Below are 27,609 nucleotides of genomic sequence, written 5' to 3'. Positions count from 1 at the left end.
CCCGCTCCCGGCCGCGCCCTGCCTCCCTGGCCGGGACCCCCGGGAGACGGGAGAAGGGTGTGGGGTGGCAGGGGCGCGGGAGGAGGGAGGAAGGCCCGGGCGAGGGCCAGGGGTGGGGCGCCCGCGCCTGCCAGACGCTCCCGCATTAAAATTTCTTGGGCTCTGCAGCAGCTACAAAGACGACGCCGGCTGCGCTCGGGGGACCAGAGGGAGGGAGGCTGCGGACGAGTGCGGGGAGGAGTTTGCGATGGGAGGCGCTTGCAGGGGCTCCCCCAGTTCTGCGCTGAGAGCCCGGGCACAAAGAGCCCTCTGCACTCGAGCCGCAGGACTGCCGACCCGAGGTAAGCCGCCGCCCCATCCTCATGGCCACCCCTCCCCAAGCACCCATGTCCCCCGCGCTGGGAACTGCCCACATTCCCCGAGGGTAGGTCCCAGGGTCCTGGGCGGGGTTCAGGGGATGGCAAACGCTGCCCGAAGTGCCCTGATTTGATGGCCGAAGAGCCTCTCCCTCCAGCCTGCAGTTGTCAAATGCAGTTCAGACGCCGGCTTGGGTGGGGCACCGGGAAGGAAAAAGGGGGGGGCGGTGCGCAGGGAGTCCGGAGAGGACCGGGAACAAAGACCCTCCTCTCCCCCTCGCTACCGGACAGACAAGAGGGGACCCGGACCTTTTCCGCCCACTAGGTTAGCCGTTAACTGGCCAGATCTTGGACAGAGCCCAAAGGTCTCAGAACTGGGGTGGTGGTGGTGGTGGTGAGGGTGGGTTGGCGGGGCGGGGTCCTGGAGCTCCCCTTCCCTCATACTGAGACTCCCCCCCATCCAGGCGTCTGCCAAGGCTCCACTTCTGGGACGGGTTCCAGATGTCCAGCGTCCTGTGTCCTGTGTGTGGCTCCAAAGGGGTGGAGGGGGCCAGAGAACCACCTTGGTTGAGAATAATGACATTGGTAATGGTAATAACACATCAGTTTACGCAGAGCTCACCCTACGCCAGCAGCGCGCTCGCTGCTTGGCACGCCTTACACAGGGGTCCCTCTAGGCGGCGAGGGCCCCATTTTAAACACGAGGAAACTGAGATCCAGAGAGGGTGAGGTACGTGTCCAAGGTCACACAGCCAGTGATTCTAAATCCAGATATGTCGGACTCTAAAGCCCAGGTTACACCCCGCAGATGGGGCTGAGGAGACCCCAGAACCCACCAGCTCCCTTCCCACCACTCCTCCTCTCCAAGACAGTGTCCAGAGAGGCTGGGAATACCTGGGCAGGGAGGGGGCCCGATCTCTCCTCTCCTCTAGCGGGGGGTCCTAGGCTAGAGAAATTTGCTTCTTAGACGGTGCAGGGGGGGGAGGCCCCGGGAGCCTGGATTCCCCGCCCGCATCCCAGGCTCCCGAGCAGGGGCTGCCGAGCGCGGGGATTGCGGGCGCGCACCCCCCACTGCAGTGCCGCGGCGGGGAAAGCGCCCCACCTGCTGCTGGGGGAGCGGGGAGGGAGGCAGTGGCGCGGGGAGGTGGGGAGAGGGAGGCGAGGTAAAGTGCGGGGAGCGGCTTTGTTTTTCTCGGTGCCAGCCTCAGGCTGAGCGCGGCCCAGGGGCGCAGTGCTTAGCTCTCCAAAGCGCATTCCCTTTTGGGAGCGCCGGGGGCGACCCCTGGGCCTGGGGCGGGGGGCTGGGGGCTGGGGGCTGAGGGCTGGGGGCTGGAGGCTGAGGGCTGGGGGCTGAGGGCTGGGGGCTAGGAGGGGAGTAATTCCATTAGACAGACCTGGAAACCTGAAGACAGCCGAGCTCAGACTTCAGGGGCGGTGCTTCCGACGCGCGGACGCCGGGCCACGTGGCCCGGGGATGAGTCAGCAGGGCCGGGTGGGGCTGGGCCTCGGGCGGGCGCTCGGACCCCCGCCTCCCTGTCCCCCTGCAGGTGGTCAGACCCGCGATCCAGAGGCCAGTTCCCTTGCCTCGCCCCGCTCCCCTCGCCCCTCGCCCAGAAGCATTTAGCAATCTGGGCAAAAAGGTTTCCTCCGAGACGCTTGGCCAGCACCAAGCTTTGGGTGGCATAGGACTCATCCCATACCCAGTTTAGTTAATTTCATGCTGAAAGAATTTTAAGGGTAACCCCCCCTATACCCCCAAGATCCTCCTAGTTTATTATTTAATGGCCCTTGGTAATGAGGAAGATTTTAAAATCTACTCGACATAATTCTTTCTGCATTTTGGACCAATCTCTCCACTTTTTTTTATTTTTTTATTCTCACTTGATACTTTTCCATTGCTTTCCAGAGAGAGTGGAAGAGAGAGAGAGAGAGAGAGAGAGAAAGAGAGAGAGAGAAACATAGACACATCAATTGGTTGCCTCCAGCGAGGTATCGAACCCAAGACCCTTTAGTCTGCGGGCCAGGGCTCTAACCACTGAGCCAAACTGGCTAGGGCTCCACTTTTTAATGGAGGAGAGAGCTCACGTCTTTTCTCTATGCCTGCTTCAAAAATGAGAATTTTATAATGTTTGGTGATTTTTATGAATTTAATAAGCTTAATAAAATGATGGGGGGGGGGGAAGAAACTCCATAGTTTCATCACCCAAGAATAACTTCTGTATTGACCACTTTCATGTATTTTCTTGTGGTATCTATTTCTATCGCTGAAAATACTAATTGAAATTGGGCTATACGTACACTGCTTTACAAAGTGACATCAGGTGAGTTTCTCCGTGTGTTTTACCCTTTGCAGAAATCATTGTAAGAAGATTGGTGTTTCATGAAGTAGACAAGTTCACTCTGCTCAGCTCCCTATTGTAGGACCTGCAAGGTGTTTCCTGTTTTTTTTTTTACATCTTTATTTTTAAGTTTCTGTCTCTGGAACTGATCCATGCTTCCCAGGCAGGATCATGCTCTTTGAATTTATCATTCACTGAGGCAGGGTGGGGTGGTGGAGAGAGAGGATTGAGAGCTACCTTCTGTCCACCTACTCTCTGTGTCAGTTTCAGTAAGGAGATAATTCCCTTCTCTGAGCCTCAGTCTCCTTATCTGCAAAGTGGGAATCAGAGTCCCAGCCTTAAAAGGCTATTGTGAGGCTATGAACCAGTGTGTGTAAAATGCCTGACACCCAGTAGGTGCTTGATAAGACATTGCTGCTATAGCGCACCCACTGTGTACAGGCCCAGCTCACTTACGTGGCCCCTGAGTCTTGTATGGACACTTAGTTATTTGCTTTTATTTGTATTGGGCTGTTGGCTCTTCGGGGTGATCCTGGGGCTGTTTGAGTGTCAGTGTTTCTGGAGCACTGGGTCCATTGTGCAGGTTCAATGGGCTGGTGAATAACTTACAGCAGAGTCCTTTGTCCCGAGGGGATCCTTCCTCTTGTCTGCTGCCGGGCTCATCTGTCAGCTGGGGCTTTGGAACAATAGCCAGAGATACTCAGGGGCTGAGGGTGACATCTGTCTCCCCAGCCCTCTGTCGGCTGATTGGGTCAGATGAGGCAGGTGTCCCCTTCTCCCTGTGGTGCCAGGTGGGCCTCTCTGAAGGCTACTGAATGAGTCATGAAAGAGAGGGAGGGGCTGAACTATTGAGTGCTCTATCCTGTGGAGTAGATCATTAATGGAAACCAACTCTAGTTACCATTTAGTGACCATTTACCAAAGTTCTTGCTGGAAGCTGCCTCGTGGAGACCCCAGGATAAGGCTGGGAGTTGGGCAATACAGATGAGAAACGGAGGCTCAGAGAGGTGAAGCGACCAGGGCAGGCTCACGCAGCACGCTGATTGTACAGTCGGGATCTGAACTGGAATCTAGGATAACCCTGAAACGTGTGTTTGTAATTCCTGCACTGCAGCACCACCTCTCCTAAAAGGGAACTTAATTGCCCAAGACCGTAGAAGCAATGAGAGTAAACCGATCCGAGATGGTTTAACGTGTGGTCCAGCTTCTTCACAGTCACATGGCGCTGATGCCCACGGTGTCTGCCATGTACACACACCTTCCTCATTTAATCCCACCCCTGCATTTTGACAGAAGTCTTCTGCCCCTTTGGGGTTCAACGGGCCTGTTTACGATCCATTTGCACCATTTTCTCTCTGGGTGATCTTGGGGCACATCACTTTACCCTGAGCCTCAGTTTCCTCACCTGTAAAATGGGGGCAATGAAACCCAACTCCTGTTTGGTCAGGTAGATAAAGGTGCCCCAATTAGTATCTGTTCTCGGGAAATGTTAGTTTATCTTCCTGTCCCTTCTTGCTTTTCTTTCCTCCCCCACAGCTCAGAGCTCCCCTTGTTTGAGGGGGATTTGGACTCTGAAGCCCCTCTTTTGTGTATGCTCTGACTTTACCCAGAAACAGCGCATTCTGCTCCTCTGCAGAAGCCTCAATATCTCCCTGAGCATGTCCCGCACAGCCTGCTATTCCCAGAAGCTTCCCTGAATTCTCAGCACTTACTCATCCAAAGCAATTTAGGCCAACTTCTCCCCTGTGCCTCCCATCTCTGGGCAGCTATTTTATTCCAGAGTCAGAGAAAAACCCCCAAACCCAGAGGGATCCTAAAGTGCAACCGAGTGCATGTTTTCCTGGCAGCTGTTCGTTCATTACCAGGAACGGCGCACAGAGTTGGGGGGAGGGGGGGAGCAGCCCTTGGGTGGAGGTAATGAGCAGAGAGGACAAGGGTAGTAACAATAGAATGCAAGCAGAGAGGTAATATTCATCGGCCCATTTAAGCTTCACAAGGGCCTTGGGAGGCAGGCACTTACTGTCCCCATGTCACGGATAAGAATCCAGCCCAGGGGGTGATGCACTTGCTCAGGGGGGCAGAGCAGGACAGGGATCCATGCAGTAAAGTCCCTGTCACCTCCAGTGTGTTAGGATGTTTTGATTGGCACTGGCCCGACCAAGAGACCCCCTAGTTTCCTGTTTGGCTTCTGATCTGCATCTGAAGAGATCAGTTTTGGGCACAGGCTGTGATGCCAGACAGGGACCCTGGCATCTATTGTCCAACGTGCCCACGGTACCTATTTATTCCCCCACTCCTCTCTCTCTCTTGGCGACAGGCGGAGGCAACTCCCTGCCCACCCGTGGAGCTCCAGACACGTTCCCGAGGCCACCATGACCCTAAGGGCATCAAAGGAGGAACCAGATGTCCTTTCTTCTCCTCTGTGCGCCCGTGGGACGGCAGAGCCCGGCATCGTGCTGTGTGCTCAGGTCCCCTGTGAGATCCGCGTGTGTGAGGCCTGACTCTCCCAGGTAGGAGGGACCCCTAGGATTCTCTGGGATCCAGTCTGTCCATCAGAGCTTCCCTGATGGGGCACTGACCTTGGCGTCAAGCGGGTGGGGTGGGGCTCAGGTGGGCTAGTGGGAGCTGAGATGCTGGGACTGGGGCCCTGCCGCCGTCCCCCCAGGTCTCTGAATGGCCTCTCACCCAGCCCTTCTTGGGGCTTTTCTATCATCATATCAAAACAAGTTCTGAAAAAATAACTTTATTGAGTCTTCATTTACATGCAAGGAACGCACCCATTTAAAGCTCACATTTCAATGTGCTTTTGGTGGATGTATACACCTATGTAACCACCACGCAATCAAGACATCAAACACCTTATGGCCCTAAAATGTTCCCTTGTCAAGCCCCTTCCAGCCCCGGTCACAGGAAACCACCGATGGGCCCATAGATAAGATTGTTAATTCGAAAGTGCCATTAATATGGAAACTTTAGTGTTTGGGTTCTTTTTTGCTCAGCGCAGTGTTTTTGAGGTTTGTGCTTGTTTACGCACCTACCAGAAGCTCTGCCCTTTTCTGCCAACCTCACGGGGGCATAACGTAGGTGTCACAGAACTCCCCCATTTCAGGGGCAGGATTCCGTGAGTTTTAGGAAGTTTACCAGGTCGTGCGCCCAGCGCCAGAAGCCGGTTTCAGAAAGTTTCCTGTGCCCGGTGAGAGCCCTCAGGCCCGCTCAGGGCTAATCTCCACCCCACCCCTCGTCCCAGGCAACCACCCGCTTGCTGCCTCCGTAGGTTTGCTTTCTGGATGTTTCATATAAATGGGATCGTCCAGCACGGGGTCCCTTGCCCCTGGCTTCTTTTACTCCACCTAATGTTTTTGAGGTTCTCGATGCTGTACTGGGTAGCAACAGTTTGTCCCCTTTACTGCTGAGGAGATGTCATTATAGGAATGTACTGCGGTTGGTTTATCCAGTGGCCAAGAGATCTGTGCTTCCCAGCTGGGTCTATACCCTCCCGCCCCAGGTGGCACAGGACAAATATGACTTGTGTTTCTGGGACATCAGTATTCCACAAGGACTTACTCCAAGTTTAAATCGTTAATGGGCGAAAGTAATTTTTGGAATGCTTACCGTGTGCCAGGCACTGGCTAAGCCTGAGAATGAACTTTGAGTGATATTTGCACACATGGGGTTGGGGACCACAGTCTCATCCATATTTTTCTGACCTCAAAGCCTTCCTCTCTACCCTCCTAGACAGCTGCCAGCCTGACCTAGGAGGTGAAGGTGCCCTTGGAAACGCCATCGCCTTATTGACGTCAGGATCCTGGGCACAGGGGGCCGGGAGAAAGGGTCGCTGTGTTCCAACGGTGTTCCCCTGAGGGTCCCTTTTCAGAGTGCAGCAAGTTCCTGGGACGGCACTGAGAGGAGGGAGTTTCCGAGTGCTTCTGGATGGTCATGACCACGCAGGAAGCAGCCTTGCAGATAAGTATTCAGACTTACCAGCCCGCAGCCTGCCAGCCCGCCCCGGCTGGTCTGTGCGGGAAAATGCAGCGTCCCAGAGCCCCCAGGAGGGAGGTGAAATTGGTGATGTAGCTCGTTCACCTTTCTACCTCTATGCCACAAATAAAGAGCTGGTCCCCACTTTACGGGCCCCCACAATGGGTAATTTTCACACCCCACTGTTGGCATCGAGGCTAGTGTTTTACAAACTCCACCATCAGGAACTTCTGAGGGGCTGAGTTTAATGACTTCATCTCGAGTACGGTAGAGCTGGTGTCAAGTCAGAAGATGGTGGGGACTCCTGGTTGTTGGGGCTGGCCCTTCTCTCCCTAGTCCTAGCCCTTTGTTATCAGAGTTATAAACCTCGGTCAGGGTTCCTTTGCTTAGCAGTCAGGTGGGGACCTCAGCACGGTGCCTGTCGGGCACATTCTTCTCAGTGCAAGGGGCTAAGTGCCCTTGTCCCAGGTCCTGGACCCATGTCCCAATCCTGGGTGCTGACAGCAAGCTCTGAAAATATGCTTGGAGGGCCACCGACTCTCCTGGCCCAGCTCTGCCAGTCCATGCAGCTAGCTTAGCTGTCACCAAAAGTAAAACTTGGGAGATGGTTAGGTCAGAATTAATGGGCATTTGAGGGTGGGGGAGCAGAAAAATAACTGGCTGAGCACAAGGGGGCCTGCTCTTTCCCACCTACTGCCTCAAACTCTGGGCTACTATTGTGCACCCTGGGTGACTGTCAGGGCCCGGAGGGTCCCACAGCCCAGAGGGAGGAACAGATTTTCCAGGGCTACACAGCATAGCAGGTTTGGGATCAGAATTCCCGATTCCTGACTCTGTTCAGTTTTTCCTGGGTCCTGTTCTGCCATTATGGGGACCAGGGAGGTGGGTGAAGGACATTTTGGGGTGGGACGGAGGGAAGTGGAGGGTGGTCTGCCTGGGCCCAGCCTCTGTGGCTCTCGAACCTTCTTCTTGTTAGTGGAATGTCCTGCCCAAGCCCGGGGCCTGGTTTCAGTTTTCTCCTGCAGTGTGGTTGGCTCTTTTGTCTTCCAGGATGGGCCTGTGGGGGTCTATGTGGCAGCCGGGAGCTGGGCCCTGGGCTGCCAATGTTTTGGCTGGGTGCTGCCAGGTAAGTCTGGATAGGAGTGGGGGAGGGAGGGTCCACTGAACTTGTTTCATGGGGGGAGATTATTCCCCCACCCAGAACCCTCCCCAGGTCTGGGCCTGGCCAGACACTTGAGCTCAGGAGAAGGTCTGGGACCAGGTGGCTGGAGGCCTGTTCTGTGTGGTCTCAGTGGGGGTGGGGGTGGGGCAGTGGCGGAGATTTCAGCACCTTCCTTCATTCAGCACAAACTCGGACCAAGCCCCTCTCCCAGCCTGATGATACAGAGGTGACACCAGAGACGTGGCCTGCCTCTCAGATCATCACGTAAGAATGCACCTCTCATAGTCTCAGCGGGGAAGTGAGCTCCCGGTCCTGGGAGGTATGCATGTGGGGAGGGGGGGGCTGCAGAGGCCTCCTTGGCCAGAGTGTTGTAAAAGGAACCCAGGCCTTCCAAGGACTCTGAAGGCCCTTTCTGCCCACCGGACCCCCTGCCCCTTCTCTCATGGTGCCCCTGGGGCTGGCGCTGGGCTTCCATTATTGCCTTTGTCATTGTCAGGGCTAACTGTCAAGGTGGGGCGTCCATGGCTTTCATCACTTCCTATTCCTGTTTCTTATAGAAGTTAGTGGTTTTCAGAGCCCTCCCCCCACCCTGTCTAGGTGTTGGGGGCACAAGAGGGAGACTGGGGGGTCTCTAAGGTATCCCCCCAGATGTGGGGTTAGGTTGGAAGGATGGGGAGGCTGGGGGTGGAGGCTGGGCCCCGTATCCTCACTCTCTGTCCCTCCCCCAGGTGGCTCCTCACGTCCAGGGCTCCCAGCCTGGTCTTGTCTTCGGAGCCTGGGTGACTCAGGCCACAGGGACACGGGAGCAGCCTTTGGTGGGTTTCTGGAACCCTGGACAATTCTCCCAAGACCCTGTTCTTCCAAACTCCTGGGATGGAGCCTCTTGTGGATGGATAACGGGCCCTCCTGGTCCATGGTCAGCGAAATCAGGACCTGGCTGGGGAGGCCAGCTCCGGGGTGTGAGGACGGCCAGCAGCTCGCTGTCCCCTCCTGGGCCTTGAGGTCACTTCCTGGCCTCGTGCAGCCTTGGTCCCTCCTTGAATCTCTGCTGATGATCAGACAGAGGCCCCGACCACACCCTCCCTGAAGCCGGGTCCCAAAGATGCCATGGATGGGGGCAGGAACCTGGGACAGAGCTGCCAGCGGGAAGGAGGGAGGGAGCGCAGACCAGCTCAGCGGGCGCTGTCGCTGGAGTCTATCTTATGCCACTTGCTTGCTGAAGGGTGATTCTCATTTGGGGGGTGCTTTTTGGATGGGGATTTTCCTGCTTCTTTCTGATGGTCGCTGGGAGGAGGCAGTCGGTCTGGGAGGAGCCTGGGTTTTTCCCCATGCTGTTGGGCTCTGGGAGGGGCAACTGTGTGTGTGTGTGGGGGGGGGGGGGGGCTATGGGTGTGCCATCCTGAAAGGGGACAGTTTGTTTCCAAGAGAGGGGGAGACCCAGGCCAGGGGATTCACCAGAAGGAGACAGACACTGGCTTGTTCCCACCATCCAAAGGGAGCGGGCTGGGTCTCAGACCCCTGCTTCTTGCTGTAAGGATCTTCGATTTTACAGCTGGGGGGCAAAGGCAGGCAGGGCAGGCCCCACACACGCGGTTCCCCCTTCACACCGGTTTGCTTCCAGCCACCTCTCCTTTCTTCATCCAGCCCCTTCCAGAAGGGCCGGTCCCAGTGTTTGCCCTGGACCAGCCGTGGTACGTCCTTAGGCAAGTTCAAAACTAGATGTTTTCCCAGGGTGGGGGGGCCTGTATCAGTCAGCTCCAGCTGCCATTATAGATGGAGGTGGGGGTGGGGGGGGGCTTAAACAGCAGAAATGCATTTTCTCACAGCTCTGGGAGCTGGAAGTCCAAGATCAAGGTGCTGGAGTTGGTTTCTCCTGAGGCCTCTCTCCTTAGCTCGAAGACAGCCACCTTCTTGGTGTCCTCACATGGCCTTTTCCCCAGGGTGGGGGTGGGGAGGGATAGATCTGGTGTCTATTTTTATAAGGACTCTAGTCCTATCAGGCTAGGGCCCCACCCTTATGACCTCAGTTAGCCTTAATTACCATTTAAAGGCCCCATCTCCAAATATAGTCACGTTGGGGGCTACAACTTAAACCTGGGAATTTGGGGAGGGACACAGTTCAGTCCATAACAGGCAGTCACTGCAAACATGGGAAGCTGGAGCCATCTCCCCTTCACGATCCCCACCCCACAGGGAGGGGGAGGAGGGGCATAAGTAGGAAGTAGTAATAGAGTGGGGGGGACAGCTGGCTAGACCCAGGGCAGTGAGGAAGAGCCCCCAGGAGAGAGATGTCCTGGGAGAGCCTGGGCTTTGGACTCAGGGCACATACTCTGCTGTACAATCCTGGACAAGTCCCTCACCTCTGTGAGCCTGCTTTCCACTCTGCAACAGGGACCACCTGCTCCTCTAGGGGGCTGAGCAGGGATTCAGAGAAATCAAGTGCTTGCACAGTGCCTGCCTCTTAATAGGTGCTCACTAAATGCTCCCGTCTACCTGGGAGTTTAGATCCAGTACTTGCCTATTTTCAGTGCTCTGGACTGTAAACTCAGCATCTTCAGATCCAGAGGCATTTCTGACTAGCCCTCCCCTGCCCATTGTCTCAAGATCCCTCTTTAAGCAGCTTGGGGAAGTGATTGCATTTCATGCCCCCCCACCATAGCCCCAAAGCTTCCTCGGGTATTTAAATGCTACTCCTGACATCTGCGTTGAGCATCTACTGTGAGCCCGGCCCTGTGTTAGCCACTTGGGGGGGGTGTGTGTGGTTCCAACCTTCAGGATATCACGGCCATGCGGGGGGAGGGGGAGGGAGCAGCTTTCCCACACAGAACTGGAGCAGGAGGCAGAGAGAGATCAGTCCACTGAGGCCCAGGTTCGGAGAGCTTGGGGTGTGGGAGTAAGTTCCCTGAGTGGGCCATAGCAGCCTGGGCAGACCCCAGCAAGGCCGACCCAATCAGGGCCTTGAAGGTTGAGAAAGATGTGGCTTAGCTGGGAGCTTCCAGTGGGTGGGAGAGAATTAGAGCAGAGATCCCCAAAGTGAGTTCCAGGAGATGTCATTGCTCTTTAAAAAAAAAAAAAAGTGAATTCAAATTCAGCAGGTTTCTGTAGTGCAGGACTTACCAGAGCCTTTAAAATGCTGGTGGGAATTGTGAATATTCAAGGACAGATGAAGGTGAGGTGTTTCCCCCAAACTTTACTGGACAGAATTTTTTTTTCTTTTTTACAGAGCATCATTTAGAGCTGGGAAATGCTGGGGTTTCAGTGGGAAATACAGCAATGAGAAGAGATGACATAAGCAGGGCACACACAGGTGCTTTGTGCATGGGCTAGAAAGGCCACAGACCAGGAGGGATGGGAAGTGCGACCTTGGTTCTGGGTGTCGGCGAGCTCTGTGCAGTTTGGGGAGTAGGACAAGACAGGCTAGTGGCTGGAACAGCCAGAGGTCTGGCTGTTGGTGATCCAAAGAAAAGTCCACTGGACATGTGGTTCTGGGGCGTTAGACCTTTTGTGGGAAGATGCTGGTGCGTGCACGTGTGTGTGCGTGCAAGCGTGAGTGGGACAGGATCCAGCCCTTGGGAAGGGGCTGACCAGAACCAGGCAGGGGGTCTCCAGCTGGGACGAGCAGGGTCTATTTTCAGGGGAACTGAAGTGTTTGGCAGGAGGGCCTCTGAGGCCCACAGTCCAGAAATCGGGAAGTAAAATGCTTCTGGGCTGGGTCCACGTGGGTAGGCCTGGTTCTGGTGGGGCTGAGGGGCTGGGAAGCAGACCCCCTGCCCTGGTCAGACCCAGCTTCCTGGCTGGTGGGGGTGGGAGGCCTCTGGAGCTGCAGCTGGAGGGGCCCGGGAAGTGTTGCATGGTGTGATTAACCTACTAACCCAGGGCTCGGCCGGGACGCTGTGGCGTGTGACGAGGTGCCTGGCCTCTGCCAAACGACTAACCCACTAACCAGGCCCGAGCATGCCCTACTAACTCCCCGCAGCCAGACCCTACTAACCTTGCAGCTCAAGGGCCTTGAAAGGGGCTGGGACGTGGGGGCAGACGAGGCTCCAGAAGGCCCTGCCCACGGCCTGGGATCTCTGTGCAGACCCACGTTCCAGGGCAGGGCATGCAATAGGACTCACCAGTCTGCCACTTCCTGCTGGGCGACGTTGAGCTAGTCACCTCACCTCTCTGAATCCGTTTCCTAAGCAGTAGGATGGGAATACCGACCCTTACCTCACAGGTGTCGGTGAGGAGTCCTGTGAATATTAAGGTCATGATCAGTGGCAGATACTTAAAGAAAACAAGGGTTAGGGTGGGGGTGAGAGGCCCAGAAAACCCTGTTGATCATGACCCCTGCCCAGGCCCTGGTCCCTCTGGGTGTTCTGCACACAGACCCTTCGGCCTGGGGCCAGACACTCGCTTTGAACCCCTAACCGTCTCTTCCCCACTCTTCCTCCTCCCCAGCTTTTTCTTTTCTGTAGGCGGCTCTTTTGTTCGGTTACTAACCTGTCTAACCCGGGGGGCGCAAGTGCACCCCGACCGCCCCTTAACAAACTAACGGACCCGCGTGCGTTCTTCCTTTTCTCCTAGTGACTCCCGTGTGTGTCTGCTGAGGTGCCCCTGTCTGCTGGTGCTGTGCTCTGACTTACTAACCCAGCCCCTACTAACCCTGTTTTCTCTTCTTACTAACCCCAGCCCTGCCGAGCTCTGGGCCCCCTGGGGGCTGGTCCTCCCTCCTTTTGGGAAGCAGATGTCCTGGGGCTGGCCCTGCAGACAGATGCTCCACTTGGCTGTGGGTTCAGAGCTCACCGGGCCAGGTCTGAGGCCCGGGGGAGGAGGTGCTCACGTGGACTTGGGAGGCTGGCCTCTGAGCATGAGCTTCTCTCCTGCGCAGAAGCCTGGTTGCCACGGGGCTGGGTGGGACCAGGGACGCCGGGGGTGTGAGTGTGGCGGCCTTGGGTCCAGAGCGTAGGGCACTGGGCTTTCCCGGCCAAGGGAGCGGAGAGGGAGCCTGTGTGTCCTTCGGAGGAGAGCGAAGGTAGCGTTTTCCCCACTGGAAAGGGGACGGCTTGGGGCCGCACAGGGAGTCAGTGGGGGGCTGTCAGCAAAGGGGCGCCTTCCACACCGTGAGTCAGTAAGCAAGACTTCCCTGCACTGGAAGTCAATAAACGCGTTTTTCCCTTATTGGGAATCACTGAGTGGAGCGTTTAGTATAGGAAGACAGGCAGAGAGGGCAGTTCCCAAATTTGAAGGATGGGAAAACAAGCTTTTCTTACCCCGGAAGGGAGCGAGAGTGGAACTTCCCGCCTTGTCTGGAGGCCATGGAAGGACTGGCCCAGAGACCAGCGAGAGGGGCTGCTCTGCAACAGGAAGTTGGCTAGAGAGGCCCTTCCTGCCCCCATACCCGAGGTGGGATACCCGGATCTCCCACACCGGAAGTAGGTAAGGGCCATTTTTCTTACCGGAAGTCACCGAGAGAGACTGGCCGTGCCCGGAAGCTTGCTTGAGGAGGAAGGGAAGAAAGCAGATGGACCCTGGGTTTGGGAAAGTGGGAAGGAAGGAATGAAGCCCAGGGCGCCACCGGGTTCTGCACGCCCTCCGGCCAGCCTGGAGCTCGTCCCTGGCTCCCTGTGCTGTTCTTGCGCAACCCTGGCCCCAGCCTGCCTCACCCAGAGCCCGCCAGCCGCTAAGCCAGGGCCACACCTGGGGGTGATTTTACGCCTCACCTCCAGTAGGCACCTTGGTCTCTTTGGGCTAATCTCTGGCTCCTTTGCACTAACTCTTGCTCTCACCCAGCTAATCCCTGCCTTGCCCTGGCTGCCCCTCCGCCCCCCGAGGGGAGCTGACCATGAACAGCCATCCCTGCCCTTCTGGGGGCTCCAGGCTCCTGGCCTGGCTCTGACCGGCTCTTAATTAACCTCTCCTTCACCTCAACTAACTCCTGCCCTCCTGGTCTGTTCCTTTCAGCAGAAACTAACGGCTTGTGGATTTCCTTCTGACTAACAACAGGTCTAACAACTCCTCGTTACTGTTACTATTAACAGCTTGGATGTCGGCATGGCTGGGGTGGGGCTAACACACGTTTGGAACTTGACTAACACAGGGAGAGGCGTAGCTAGGAGCGTTGGACTTGGTGACTGCTCTGGGTCAGAGCCATCCGAAGTCAGTAAGGATCAGGGTTCTCTAAAGGAGGTGCAGGGCTGGGGTGCGGCGGAGGAGTGGTGTCCGCTGGGGTGGGGTCAGAGGCCTAGCCTTGCAAGGTATTGGCCACTGGACATATTCTAGTAACCCCTTATAATCTGCATTAGGGTTTTGGTTCTTTTAAACAATAGCTTCATAGCTGTAATAGTAAAAACTGAGTGGATACAGCTTTCATATCCCTCAAAATGTCTCTGGTGTGTACGGAGACTGTGCCATTACATATGAAGTCATCACCGGTTACCAGCCCAGGGCCTAGAGCGAGTCCTGCATTTGGGGACTTTAGAATTTTGGAAGCCCTAGGACATTAAGCTATAGATTGGGATATTTAGAAGTGTAAATCTGTCACTCATTTACACTTTAGTGTAAATTAGCTCAGCTTCCTCTTCTAATTTCTATGCAATTTAGTTTCCCTGAGGTGATGAGCATTGTTTGGCTGGAAGGGAGTTTGGAAGGTCTGAGGAAGGGCCCTTTGGGAGCAGAGAGGGAAAACCATAAGGCCGGGGGTTCCTGGGTGGAGGTAAGAAGTGATACCAGATGGAGGGGGGCATGGGAAGAGGGACCTGTTTTGCTGGTTCCCTCCGGTAGTCAGGGTCTGTGGGAGAGGGCAGCTTATATAGGACCTGGAGGATTGGATCAGCGCAGGGACAGGGTCAGAGACCCGCCTGGAGGCCTTGCAGGCAAATTGCTTAGGTCATTGGATGCTGGTCTGGTGCTGAGAGCCTCTCTGGCAGCCATGGACTCAGCTAGCAGAGTGGAGCTGGCAGTGCAGTGAGGCCTGAAGGGTGATACAGAGGCCCCAGTAGCAAAGGGAACAAGAGGGGAATGCACTGGGAAGTGCTTGGAGAAGATGCATTGGCTGCTGGCAGGATGGAGGATGGGGTGGAGTCCGCACTGAGAAGCACATGCCTGCTGCCCTCTAGTGGCATCGTGCCCCATTTCACCTGAAGCAGGAAGCTCAGAACATTTCCCATTTGGGGAATTCCTCTTCAACTACAAAGATTTGATGCTGAGGAGGACCTACTATGTGCCAAGCCCTGCTCTGGGTGCTGTGATCCTCACAGGAGCGTTTTCATTATGGTGCTTATAAAGCTCAGTGGGGGAGTGGGGATGGGTGCCATGGTAGGGATGGCCCAGGGTGAGGAAGCACCCAGGAGACAGATAGGATGATGATAATGCACATATTGGGTATACATGGTGATTAAACAACACTGGGTCTTTAGTGCTTTAATGCTGGTGTGTTGGGTGGTGAGGGGTAGAGTGGGGTGCAGGGTAGAGTGGAGTGTGGGCAGTCAGGGTAGGCTTTCTGAAGAGGGGAGTGTGGTGGGGGTGAGTCCTGGGCAGCAGGAATGGTGGACACACAGTTCTGTGGATCTGAGAGGATCAAAGAGGTTCTGGAAGGTTCATGGGGAATGTGGCAGGAGACAGGAAATGGACACGTAGCAAGCTGTATTGCCAGGGAATTTGGGCTTTATCCTAAGGGCAGTGGGGGGCCATGGATGTGGTCTGAGGAGGGGAGATGTTGGATTTGAGTTTTAGGCTGACAATTTGGCCCAGGTGGAATTCTAAGGAGCTTATAATGAGTTCTGGTCAAATTTTAGATAACTGATTAGGACATCTTGAAGCTAGGAGAACCCCTAGGTCCATCTGGAGATAAACAGCATCTATAAATGCTTGCCCCAGTTGGAGGCAGTACTGCAATGATTAAAAAGCCAAGAGAGCCATGTTCCTGCCAGGCTGGGGCTTGGCTGAGCTGACAGTGACGCCTTGGGAGAGGAGTAGTCTCCAAAGCACGTCATCCCAATCCCCTGGGGGCATGTGGCTCCCACAGAAGATCTGAGGGGTTGTGGTCACAGCTGCAAGTCTAAGAGAATCCCATTGGAAGGGGAGCCCATTTGTCCTGGGTGGCTGCAGTGGGGACCTGCAGGCATGGAGGAATGAGCTTCCAAGAGGCTGAGCCTGGTCTTAGGAAAGGAAAAATGTGTCTTGGTGGGTAACAAACCTTCTGTCCCTGGAGGCGGAATGATTGGGACTAGGCCACCTCTGAGACTGATGATGCCAGGGAGATTCTAGGATTGTGTGTCTGTGTGTGTCCTTGATACCATAGGAAGCCAAGCCCAAGTAGGCACAGTTTACTGTCCCCGCCCTGCACTGATGTTTGTTCTGGCCTTGAGTCCACTAAACCCAAGCTTGTTAGGAGCAGGGTCTCATGAGCTGGGGAACTGGCCACCCAGTCTGAAAAGAAAAGCATCCTCAAAGGCTCCCAAAGACCCTCTTGAAAGTCTTTTCAGGGACCCATTGTTTTACTCTAACAGACCAGGGAAGACATTTTCCATGTCATTGCCTTCTGGGGAGGCTGAATGAGGGGACTGAAATTCTGCTGTAGATTAAAATCAGATTTGTACATGGATCCAGCAACAGAGTGTCAACTGGGCTTTTGTTTTCACCCATGAATGTCGCATCTTCTGTGTAAATACTATTTTGATATTAAAAACTGATTCACACCCAAAGGATGGCTGCTTCTTAGCTGGCAAAAGGGACGTGTAGTTTGGGGGAGGGGGAACTGGTGACATTTTCAAGGAGCAGGAGTGGACTCTCAGCCTTTTTTTCAAGACCATGACCTTTGAAGTCAATACAATCAGATACTTTAATTTTTAATTGCAGGAAAGTGCACATAACAGAAAAGTTACCATCTTAATGATTTTAAATGTACAATTCAATTGTACAATTGTGCAACCATCACCACTCTCGATATATATATGTATATTTAAAGACAAGCCAGCCCTTCTTGTCGGGAGCTTGTACTTCACTGGGAAAGCAAAGAGCTCTTTGGTGACACAGGAAAAGATAGAGTTTAGTGTGTGGTGCTGCACAGTCCAAGGGAGGCAGTAAATGAGCGCGTGGACATGAAATCCCATCCTGTGCCCAGCCCTCCAAGGACAGGGACACTTCACAGGGAGGAGGTAACAGGAGCGAGGAATCAGCACAGAAAGAGTCCATCACATTAGAAATTAGAACCGAGATGCTTTAAAAAGACTTATTATTTCATTGAAAAATAACAACATAAATAAACTCATTGCATGCTAATGTAAATGACATATTCTTTATGAAAAATAACTCTATTTCCAAAACAAAATAAATATAGTGAGAAGCATTATGTATTTTACTGTTATTTTTTTTTGGTTAAATCTTTTTAATGTTTAGCTTAATGGAAGACAGATTTGGCTGGATTCTGACATCTGGTTCTGCAATCAGTCTGTTACAATGTCACATGTCACGTAGCCTTTGGAAAACTCCACCCGACACTGACTTGTGAGGGGATGAGATGAAAAAGGCAGATTAATGTCTCTGAGCCCCCAGATCTCCGGAGCACATCTGAGCACTGCTGTTCTGTAACAAGACCTGTTTATTTCTTGCTTAAAACGTGTGCCCGCCTCCCATTGCCTCGCTTTCTGGTCTGATTCCTGTTTACTGTCTGTCTCCTTGGCTATCGCACGCTCCCGCTCCTGGAAGGCAGGGTCCCAGAGGCCACCATGGGCGCTCAGAGTGGCCAAGCCAGAGCCGCAGTTCTCAGGCATGGCCAGGAGGTGGCGACATTGCACCAAGACCACTGCGCAGTCTCCAGTCCTGGAGACCCGGGTATAGTCTCTGGGACTATTTTGGGGTCCTCTATGGGGATCCCCTTTCACACACCTGTGGTTCTTCTGGCCCCCGGCACGTGTGTCTTGCCAACAGAACCCAGGAGGAAGGTAGATTGGCCTGAGGATCAGACAGGGGAGCAACTGGACCAAGTCACTGAGCAAGTTGGCAGGCAGCACAGCTGGGACTCGGGCCTCCTGTCCCCCCAGCTCCTGAGCCCACCTGAATGGGGCACCCAGGAGCTGCAGTTAAGGGGGCCAGCTCCCTGTGGATATTTCTCGCCGGGCTCATGGCGGATAAACAGATTCCCCTATGCAAAATGCCTACAACATGGCCAAAGCCCCATGGGGTGGGGGCAGGGGCTGAAGCCCCGTGGAGAGCTGGTGTTGCTCAGCTCAAACACAACCCGTGGTTTCCCAATCTTTCCACAAGGGGCCACTTGTGGGAGGGAGGCTTCCTCTCAGAGAAGAGCCCCGGAATGTAGGGAATGCACTGGAACCTCCAGCCTGGGCCCAGGATGAGAGTGCCTTGGAAGCAGGGGCGGTGGGAGCATTTTCCCAGCAATCTCAGGGCCTTTTGGGCCACCGGGGAACTCATACCAGACATCCCTTTTGGCACTGGGGTCAGGCCTCAGCTGCCTGGAAGCTTTCCCAGGTTCTTACGCTGGGAGTGCTGGAGCCTCTCAGCCAGCACCAGCACCCGGGGGCTGGGGCCAGGCTCATGCTGGGCACTGAGGTATGGAGAGAAGTCAGGCTGAGCACTGCTCTGAGCCACCTGGAGGTGGGAGAGATCCAGTTTCAAATCTTGATGCAGATGCTCAAGTCTAGGAGAAGCCACTTTACCTGTGTCCCTGTGTTTAAAATGGGGATGGTCCAGTGCCTCCTTCCTGGGAGTATCATGTGGCTGGAGGAAATAGATTCTTCCATGGAGTCACAGGGAAATGAATTACGGGGACTGGCGCACAGGAGGATTTGAGGTATAGTGGCAGGATTATTGGGGAGGAAACAAAGGACTGCCCCAGGCACACCATGCCGGATGACATCCATGACCCTGTGGCTCAGGTGGTCTCGCTTTGGAAGATGCCCAGCCTCTGGGGCCACAGGCCTGCAGCTGTCCCCACCAAGCCCAGGAGGAGGCCAGGACCCAGAGCTGCCGTGCCATCAGCCCGGCACCCAGGCTCCAGTAGTGTCGCTTAGTCTCTGTTCCCCTCCAGTCACTCTCGGGCTGGGCTTCAGCCCGCGCCTCGGGCCACGTCTGCAGTTCCATCTGCCCCGAGCACTGGGCCTCAGCTCGCAACCTTCATTTGTCTCTGCCTGGCCTGTCCTCTTTGTTCCTCACGCGAGCCCAGGAGAAGGCTCCTCTGGCCACCACATCTTATCAAGGAAAACAGCCCCTCCAAAGAGGGCAGGGGTGGGTCAGGGGCAAGGATGTGGCTAGGATCAGAGAGTGTGACAGTGACAAATGGCTCAATCACAGCCTTCAGACAGTGCTGGGAAGGCCTGACTCACGGCTAAGCTGGGCTCCCCTGAAGCCCTTCAGGATGCCGAAGTGAGGCTGTTAAAGAGAGACCCTCACACCCCGAGGTGAGGAGTGAAGGGCCTTTCAAAGAGTAGCATTCTGAAGTCACAGACGGGGTGGCTGAGTGGGGATAGGAGGCGATGGCGTCCCGGCCCAGTGATGCCCTGCGGTTTCTCGCTCGGACCCCTTCACAAACTCCTCCCAGGCTCCCTGCTTGTCCCTCTACCCTCGTGTCCCCACAGCCTCTTGCACCCCAGTTTTATCTCTGTCCCTCTAACACCCCAACTCTTTCCCCCCTCAGGGCCTTCACACTTGCTGGTCCCCCTGCCTGACAATCCGTCCCTCCTAAAGTCGCATGGCTGACCCCGTCTCCATATCTCAAATGCCACCTCCTTCCCTACCTGATCTCCCCCCCCCACTGTCCCGTTGCTCTGCTCTTCTTTCATAGCAATGAACAGTGGTGGCCCTTAAATCTGCTTTTTAATAAGCCACCTGCCAAGTAAATTTTATGCTCACTGATGCCTCTCAGAGCTCCCGAGCTCCCGAGCAGAGGGGCTGCACGTCCCCAGCTTCCCCGCACTAAGCTCATGCCCCACAAGTGTGTGTTGGGTAAGACAATGGGTTTTAGTGGGGATCTGAGGAGAGCGACTTTATCCTTCGCAGCACCCTCCCCCCAAGTTGTACATGAGGTCTCACCATATTTTTCTGCCACAGGGAGAGTCCCCCAGTAAGGATTCCCCTGCCCCCCGCTGTACAATCCGCTCATTAATGCACAGTATTGTAAAAGTGATCCATAATTAGATGCTAACCCAGTTTGCCGTCAAATTGGGTGGGCGAGGTCAGCAAGGTAAGCCTGGAGCCAGCTGATTGTTATGATCAATCAATAACCTATTTATTTCCCAACATTTCTATTAACCTCTGCCAGCCAATCACAGTTTCAATTTGGAAGGCTGGGGTCCGCTCTGCTGACTGGACAAGTCTGATGGAAAGCGGGCCCCTGACACGACCCCAAGGGCGGAATCCAATTAAAATCATTTTCACTTGTAGATTAATATTTTGAGCATGTTCTACATCCCGGGACTCATCACTCCTGGCAATAACTAATGCCTTGTGACACGAGCAGGTGGATTGGTACCGCCATAAATAATAATTGTGATTAATTAGCTTGTCATGTCCTGGGGTGGCTTTGGGGTGGCGGTCGGTGCAGCTTCTGGGAGGTTCTCCCAGAAAATGCTGGTTGTGTGGGCCCCTCGGAGTCCCGTCACCGGAGTGGCCTCTTCTAAGTAGAAATGAGTTTACCTGTCTCTGGATCTGTCTCCCCCTTGAAAATGTGAACTCCTCGAGGCCGGGTAGTAGGTGTCATTCATTGTTCGGGTATCCAGCTCCTGTTCTCTGGAGACTGCCCCTTACTCTTCCCACCCACATCTTTACAGCAGGAATTGCCGTGTTTGTGCAACGCAGTTCCACCCGTGGATGCTGCCGATTGGACCGGAGTCGGGGCCAACTCAAGCCGGGCTGACTGAAGCCTCCTAGTCTTACCCCTGGACGCTGCTGATTGGACCAGGGGTCAGAGTGAGCCCAAGTGGGGCCAATGAAAGCCTTCTGTGGGAGTTTGGAATTAGGTTTAAGGGAAGTGGCCCCACTGGCCCCGTTTGGGCCTCCAGGGTAGCGGTGACTGCCATTATCCGTCGGTGGACTGGGCAGCAAGTCCGGATGAAGGCAGAGGAAAGGTTTCCTAGCACGTCCTAGTCCCTGTTTCCAGTCACTTTCTGAGAACCAGCTACACTGCAGCCCAGGCCCTGTGACTCCCTCCTGCCACTTTATAATAATTACTATCTCTCCCTCTCTCCTGTTTGAGTTACTTTGAATGAGTCTGTTCCTTTTCACCAAAAGTATCCCAACAGATTCAGAGCCCAAGAGATGTCCAATGTCTCATTGCATGCTGGTGGCGGAACTGTCCCATTTCTCCCAACCGTCTAACGCAAAGCCCTTAGGGGGAGAAGGGAGCAGGGGTGAAGGGGCAGCTCATTTATTAAAAGATCTGCTAGGTGCTAGGTGCTTGGGGAAGGCATCTGCCTCATCTTCCCCATCCTGGGGGTAGATGTCATTCTATTTGGTTTATTTGCAGATGAGGAAATGTTCAGTGACTCGTCCAGAGGTGAAATGGGGATATTAGACTAATACTATGCTCATCTGGTACCCCACGCGGCCTTGCTGCGATCGTTAGGATGGGGCTGTTGGAAGGTAGCGAATTAGCTTGTGCGGAGCCCAGGAGAAAACTGACCAACACACAGGAGGTTGGCCCCTTGAAGCTCTGCAGAGGGACAGGACCAAGAGTTCAAACATGGCCAAGTCCCCCTACCTTTAAAGACCATCTCCTTCTGGAGCCTACATACTACTCTCTGACTGCTTCAGGGCCCCCTCAGAGGCACCACCCACGCAGCCCTACCTCCAGCCTTTGGGGACAACTCGGTGGTGGTTCCCTGAGTGCCAGTCCAGCCCCAATATCTGTGTGTTAGGAAAAGAGCAAAACCAGATCTTCCAGAAGAGACTCTGCAGTCTAGAGGACTGCAGTGCATGATCTGCTTTGGGGTTCTCAGTGACCTTCGTCTCCTAACACTGGGCTAGGGTTGTGCTCCAGGCTCCCTTTAATGTGCACATCTGGATGGGACTGGGATCTCACAGCAGATTTCCTGATGGGGAATGGATGACACATACAGCTAGGACCACGAATGCGGACCAATGTATATGAAGAATGATTGAATATATAACCACACACATACTCAGGGGTCCAAGAAGACTGGGAAATTCCTGTAGCCCATCTTAGCCTGGGCTGCTGTGGCAAAGATACCATTGACTGGTGGTGATGGTATTTTATTTTATTTTATTTTATATTTTATTTTATTTTATTTTATTTTATTTTATTTTATATTTTATTTTATTTTATTTTATTTTATTTTATTTTATTTTATTTTATTTTATTTTATTTATTTTATTTTATTTTATTTTATTTTATTTTATTTTATTTTATTTTATTTTATTTTATTTTATATTTTTGCATAACTCCTGTTTTTACAAGGCCCGCTGCTCAGAGAGAGTCTACCAACATCTTTCTGTAATATTCTACATGCATATCATAATTCCAGTGATTCTTTCATGCTTTTACGACCACGTTACTGAATCCACTGAGCTGTTCTCTTCCTGAGGGCAAGGATAGCGTCTGTCTTACAATATCCCCCCAACAGAACCTGAGTAAATGAATGTTTCTTAAAACGATCTCTGAGTTGGAGTAAAACTCCCTGCCCACCAGCAGCACCACTGATATTGGGGAGAGTGATTTAAAGCTTAGAGATGGTGATTTCCCCTCAATTTTCTCAGATTCAAATCTCCTGATTTTCACCCACAGCTGGTCATAGTTGGGGAGCCTATAGAGCCACCTTTGCCTGGCAGCTGTGGGCGTTGGTTGCCAGCAGTCCAGCTCCTTCTCTGAGCTCAGTTTCCGCTGCTACTCTGGGATTTGCCTCTTAACAAACTTGGTTTCCAGGTACAAGCCCTCCTGAGGATTTTGGTTAAGGTGACATGTTTCCCACTGCTCCAGTTTCTCCGCTTCCAGCCACCAGGGGATTGACGAGAGCAGCACTGAGGTTGTTTAAATGGGCTTCTCCATGGAGCGAGCTCTTGTGTTGGAAATTGGGTTAAATTCAGCATGCATAACCCATTCACAGTGGCTCTTTACACCCCAGGAGCACTGAGATCCCACTAATCTTCCGTCAAAACAATGAAAGCATGAAGGGTGGCATTTTCATCCCAAAGGCGCTTGGGCATCTGGAAGTTAGGAAGAGACTGGACCACCCACGGTCAGAGCTTTGACCTCCAGCTGCGCAATGACAGGGCCAGGGACCCACGGAGAATTCTGCTGGGTGTTGTGGGCAGCAGGCCCTGGGCCCACGCCAGCCTGACCTCCACGTTTCTGCGTTTCTCTAGAGGGGCTCTCTCTGACCAGGCACCTGCCCTGCTCGTGCTCTGGTCAGTTAGAAGGGCTGGTGAATTATCTCCCAATCAGTGACATATAGGAGTTGGTGTATAAACACCCCCACGGGTGACAGTCACCCAGTGTCCTCTGGGTGGCAGGATTGAGCCCTGTTGCCCATGGTGGTAACCTGCCTGATAACACATCCTTTACTGTCTCCTTTCCTTTCCTTGTCTCACTTCCCTTCTCTCCTGCAAAATTAACCACCTGCGTGCAAAGATGCACTCTGGGTCTGCTTCTGGGAGCTTCCAGTTTAAAATACGCCCCTAATCTAGTCCGGAGGAGGTAGAGAAGCCTCCTGAAGTGAATTTTATTTATTTTTATATTAAAAAAATACGTACTTTACAGTCAGTGAAATGCTCAATCTTAAGTACACAGTTAGGTCCATCTGATCGAGGAGGTATACACTGTGTAACCCACATCCCTATCGAAAGGGGACATGTCTAGCAGCCCCCCAAATGCCCTTGGGACCCCTTCCCAGGCACCCTTCATCCCCGATGCCACCGCTGATCTGATCTCTATCACCGCAGGCTGGTTTTTGCCAGTCTAGAGCTTGTAAACAGACTCGCACAGGGAGGACCCTTTGTGTCTGGTTTCTCTCACTCAGCAGAACGTCTTTGAGAGTCATGTGCTCTGCAGCCTGTGTCAATAGCTCATTTCTTTTTTATTGCCGGACAGTGTGAACACACCGCAGTGTGCCTGTCCATTCTCCTGCTGATGGACATTTGAGGTATTTCTGGGTGTTGCCCAGCGTGAATCAATCTGCCACGAACATTCTGGCACGAGAGTTTTTGAGAATCTGTGTTTTCATTTCTTTTAATTCCTTGGAGCAGGATTAATCGGTCATTTGTTAAATTATGTTTCACTTTTAAAGTAACTGCTAAACTAAACAGTTTCCAAAGTGGCTATACTATTGCCCTGCCAGTGTGGCTCAGTGGTTGAGTGTTGACCTGTGAACCAAGAGGTGACTGTTTGACTCCCGGTCAGGGCACATGCCCAGGCTTCGGGCTCGGTCCGCAGTCGGGGGCGTGCAGGAGGCAGCCGATCAATGACTCTCTCACCATTGATGTTTCTCTCTCTCTCTCCCTCTCCCTTCCTCTCTCTGAAATCTATAAAAATATATTTAAAAAACAAAAAAACAAAGTGGCTACCCCATCTTGTGCTCAGCCACGGTACCTGAGCTTCCCAGCTTCTCCCTTTCCTGCCAACCTGTGGTGTCCCTGGTCTTTTCCATGCCGCCCATTCAGCTGGTGTGTGGGGCAAGCTGGTCTTTGAAGGGTGAGGAAATACAGGCTCCTGGAGGGTCGGCGTCACTCAAACAGCATCACAGCGGCCAGAGACGGGCGATTTCTGACAGTTTCAAGGAATAGTGAAGCCCCCCTATGGAGAGCCAACTCCAAATACCCCTTTTTCTACCCTGTTTGCACTCTGTGCTGACAACAGACAGCACGCCCCCCGGACTCAGGCCAAGAAGAAGGCCAGCTCTAAGCTCTTAAGTCTTTCAGACGTGAGCAGGTAGGGTTTTTCTGTTTTGTTTTTGCTTTATAAATTCTTTTCTTTCTGCTTCTGTTGAGCCAGGGGGATCGGATTATTTACAGGGTGCTGGCAATTTTATGAGAAGTTTAAAAGCAAATCCATCTGTGCTGAGCTACGATGTGCTGATGGGTCAAAGCCTTACACTTCTGCACCCAATGAACTGCAGAATGAGAAGTCAGCACCCACAGTGACTGATCCCACACCCCACCTTCCATGCTGGGCTCTCTGAGCCTGCCTGCAGAAAGCTCCCTCCCCTGCGGCTCCCATCACCAGAAGAACAAAATACAAACCCTCAAGTGCTGTATTCTCCACCTACTTCCTCTCTGTGTTCCAGCTCCCTTGACTCTGCTGGGTTTCTCAAATACGCCAAGCTCACGCCTGCCCCAGGGCCTTTGCACTAGCCGTCTCTTTGCTCAGAACACTCTTTTTTTCCTGCTCTTAATGGTTGGACCTCCTGGGTCTCAGCTTTTCAGCGTTTTTTGCCACCTCTTCAGAGATTATCTTTCCTAATCACCAAATCAAAATCATTTCTTTATTGAACTAGACTCCTAGTCCTTCGGTTAGAAATAAAGAATCTATCAGAGACATAGGCCTTTCCCTCCATCAGTCTCAAGTGACGAGAGGAACGTGCCAATGAGTCACCTACTTCTGTCGGGAACAGATACCAATGCGACGTCATTCCCATGATCAGGTAAGATAACCAAGAAGAATGGCATGATTCTCTCTGGAAGCTATTTCCACAGGATGGGACAACCATTTCTAAAGTCTTAAGGATTTTTCAGGATCTCTCTGTTCACAGTGTACTTTTAAGGCAGGCTGTTAACAGTTACAAGTACTGCACTGAAAAACGAGAGCGTGTGCATCTAAGAAGGTTCTCCATTTCCCATCTGATCAAATCCGGTTCTTTGAACCTGGTTTTCTAATGCAGGAAGATACCTGTGCCTTGGCCCTGGCCAGTGTGGCTCAGTTGGTTGAACGTCAATTGGTGCATCGAAAGGTTGCTGGTTTGATTCCTGGTCAGGGCACATGCCCAGGTTGTGGGTTCGATCCCCGGTTAGGTTGTGTGCTGGAGGCAACCGATCCATGTTTCTCTCTCATATTGATGTTTCTCTCTCTCTCTCCCTTCATCTCTCTTTAAAAATCAATAAAAATGAATATATGAAGATGAAAGGCAGCTGGGGCCACACCAAATGGACCAGGAGGGAGTTGGCCACTTCAGGCACTTGTCCTTGGCTCATGTTTGCTGCCCCCTTTTCAGCAATGATGTACTGGGGACTCTGGACCCTCCCCTCCCCGCCCCCCAGTCCTCACTCGTGTCCCCAGCCCCAGCCCCTCGGCTGATTCTCTGTGTTAACCAGAAGCACAAATCCTGTTCCCTTCCCTCTCTCCCAGCACTTGCCCCTTGATTTAAGCTGCCTTCTCTTCCCCTTTCATCAGTCCTGGGCGCCTCCTGTCGTATATCTTCCCGTTTATCTACTTCCCGGATCGATATGTGGGGGGGGATGGCAGGCCGCCCGCTTGGCCTCCGGAGCCCGCTCTTCTTCTCGGGCCAGTATTTCTTGTGAAGCTTCTGTCTGCCTGTGTTCAGTTTCTCATTAGGTTTCTGCCGGGCTGTGGCCGTATTTCTTGCTCCTCGGTGGCGCAGCCTGGTGATCCCTAGTAATTCTTAAACGGCGAGAGGGGAGGCGGATCTTGAGCGCGCTCTGGAATCCATCTGGCTGTGGCCCCAAGAAGCGCGTGAAGGGCGCGCAGTCCTGGTGGGTCCCCCTGTCACACGTGGGTTTGCTCCTGTGCCTGCTGCTGCCACCGCCACTGTGTGTCATTGCTACAGGCTCGTAATGTGTTCCTTGGTGTCAATGATCCCATGCCATCGTTGGAAAGAGTCCACCTCTGCCAATAACTCAGTTATGGGCCAGTCACCCCTATTCCTGACCCCGTTTGCTTGCCTGTGAAATGAGATGGCTTCATTCTTTCTTTCTGTCTCTTTCTTTCTTTATTTAACAAACATGTGGCATAGAAAGTGTGTTCTTTATGTGTCAAATAGTCTTCTAAGTACTTTACAAATATGAACACATTTAAATTCTCCTAGCAGCCCTGTGAAAAGATACAAGCATTGTCTCTGTTTTACGGATGAGAAACTGTGGCTCAGAGAGACTAAGCAACTTGCCCACGGCCACACAGCTAGGAAGTGGCAGAGCCAGGATTCAAACCCAGCACTGGCTCTGGAGCACATGCTCTTAAGAGGTGGCTCTTCTGGATGGCCTTGTGGCCTCCATCTAATTCCAAAATGCTGGCACAGTCGATTCCCATTATTTTCACTAGTTATGGTCTATAAAGTAGTCACACACACTGAATCAGAGAATATTGAACCACTGCTCCTAGGGGACCTACAGGGTTAGGTTCCTGAAAGCCTGTGGTCACGGCGTCTTCGCCCACTGCTCAGGACGTAACCTTGTTTTATGTGCGCTCCTGTTTCAAGACACCCGAATTAATAGATATTGTCGATTCATTAACCTTGAACTCAAGGCCAAGCGCGCTGTAAGTCATGCCCGAACCCAGGTTACCTAACATGAGTTCCCCCCGCACGGCGCGCCACAGCCTCGGTGCCTCCGGGGACGCTGACAGCCCCTCGGCGCCACCCCTGGGGGCCATTCCAAACAGCAGAATCGATCAAAGGGACAAGAGCAAAAACCAGACGCAGCGAAAGTGCCAATGAAAAGCGTATGGGTGCAACAAATGTGGCACTAGAGAGGGCACAAAAAGGACACCAGTTTACAGTCTGAGAGCTGAGATAACAAGGTGGTGTCACGTCGTTCGGCCTTAGCTGGGGACCTGTGTGCTGGGTGGCTCAATTTTTGTGCCGCTCTGCACGCG

The 27,609-nt window shown here is 53.3% G+C and overlaps 1 long non-coding RNA gene across 1 annotated transcript; it reads left to right on the top strand.

Annotated features, from left to right (window-relative positions):
• The first annotated feature begins 308 nt into the window (after positions 1 to 308).
• LOC107541619 (uncharacterized) lies at positions 309 to 7,893 on the top strand. The gene is made up of 3 exons (XR_015716204.1): positions 309 to 341; positions 5,013 to 5,205; positions 6,431 to 7,893. It is a non-coding gene; the product is annotated as an uncharacterized LOC107541619 (long non-coding RNA).
• Positions 7,894 to 27,609: the final 19,716 nt, after the last annotated feature.

Source organism: Miniopterus natalensis, chromosome 20 (assembly GCF_054644295.1).
Source record: "Miniopterus natalensis isolate mMinNat1 chromosome 20, mMinNat1.hap1, whole genome shotgun sequence".
Classification (NCBI taxonomy): domain Eukaryota; kingdom Metazoa; phylum Chordata; class Mammalia; order Chiroptera; family Miniopteridae; genus Miniopterus; species Miniopterus natalensis.
The sequence above is the reverse complement of the archived record's forward strand: the minus strand, read 5'-3'. Positions and strand labels throughout refer to the sequence as shown.